Source organism: Pteropus vampyrus, unplaced genomic scaffold (genome assembly GCF_000151845.1).
Source record: "Pteropus vampyrus isolate Shadow unplaced genomic scaffold, Pvam_2.0 Scaffold50, whole genome shotgun sequence".
Taxonomy (NCBI): domain Eukaryota; kingdom Metazoa; phylum Chordata; class Mammalia; order Chiroptera; family Pteropodidae; genus Pteropus; species Pteropus vampyrus.
The window spans coordinates 6,500,227-6,501,852 of record NW_011888831.1 but is presented as its reverse complement, the minus strand read 5'-3'; the positions used below and the strand labels follow the sequence as shown (position 1 = coordinate 6,501,852).

The window sequence follows — 1,626 nt, the reverse complement described above, 5'->3', positions numbered from 1 at the left end:
AGCCTGTGGTCAGAGCCAAACCTCATCTATCTCAGCATAGCTAGCCACTCAGCAGTAGCAGCACCTAAGCCATCATTTAGCACCTGCAGACCACCGCAAGTTCCAGGAGTCAAGTCAGCCTATCAGGTCACCAATACAACAACCCAGACCATGGCTATTTGCCCTCACACTTCTACCTCAGGTCCACATCCAAAAATTCAAGAAAGTTACAGGTGTTGCAGGTGTCACAGCCTTCTAAAATTTAAAGTAGGAAGACCAGCATCCATCCAGAAGCCTGTCCCTGTTTGTATGCAAGGACATGCATGGTATGTCAAATATATCTGTGTTGGCATCAGCTACTGCTCAAGAAGATCATGGTGAAAAGCCAGTTCCTCTGGTTCAATTCATTCACTCACCTATGACTAGAGAAATCTCTGGCATACCGTTGGAGATGGATGATGCTGTAATTCCATATATGCTCAAATATCCTGAGTCTCTCCATGTCAAGGTTGATGAAGCCATCTTTAGTCTACAATCCAACCAAGCTCAAAATACTGCCCTGAAACCTACTAACAGCACTCCCAGTATTTGATTTGTGTAAGATGAAATTCCTGCTTGTAGAAATGAAAGTTCTAAACAATGAAAAACATAAATATTGGAGAAAATTTTTTTAAGGAAAAATAAATTTATTCTTTTTTTTTTTTTATGCCTACAGCACCTGGTCTTCCTAGGTGGTCTCCCATCCAAGTACTAACCAGGCCTGACCCTGCTTCACTTCTGAGATCAGACATCGGGCTTGTTCAGGGTGGCATGGCCATAGACCTTGGACTATGACTCTAGTGGGGCATGAACCCAGGACCTTTTGCATGTAAAGCAGACGTGCTAACTGCTACACTATGGAACCACGTCCAAAATAAATTTATTTTTTATTAAGAAACATCAAGACAATTATTGTCTCCTTTTTCTTAATAAATTTCCTCGTAGCAAGAAAGCAGAGGCAATAAAAATTAGTGTAATGACCTTCGAGCTGCTTCTAAAATTAGAAGGTTCGTAAACATTGCAGTTGATGATTACAGCATTTATCCTATGGGAAGCATATTTTAAAATAATAGCTGATCCAATATTTCCTCCTTTCACTTTCATTTTCCTCTTTCTCTGCATATGCAACTCTTAGATAGCAATTCAAACCAATTACCGTATCTCATATTCCTTTTACACCCTCTGCCCTTCATTGGTTCAAGAATGGGCATATGACTCAAGAACAGATATTCAAGGCTAATAAGACTAAGTTTGGGGACCTTTGTTCCAATAATCAGGGAAATCTTTTCTACTAATTGGAAGCATATAACTCCAGAACCTGTTAGCGGCCAGCATGGCAGCAAGAAAGGAGAACCTGCCTAAGGATGAAGTCATTACCAAGGAGGTAGACATCGTTTGAGCCCTGGATCTAGCTCCATCAGAAGCAAAAAACTGTTTGACTGATATGTGAACCAATAAAATTGTTTTGTTGATGTTGTTGTTTGTTCATTTGTTTGTTTTACCAGTTCTGGTTGGATTTTCTACCATTTGCAACATCAAGTGTCCTAACTGATACAGATAAGTTTTAATACAAAACTGCAGAAATTGTGTTTCTTAATACAAAAGTCT

The 1,626-nt window shown here is 39.6% G+C and overlaps 1 pseudogene; it reads right to left on the bottom strand.

Moving 5' to 3' along the window:
- Nucleotides 1–685: 685 nt before the first annotated feature.
- LOC111739489 lies at nt 686–801 on the bottom strand (annotated as a pseudogene).
- Between the last annotated feature and the right edge of the window lie 825 nt (nt 802–1,626).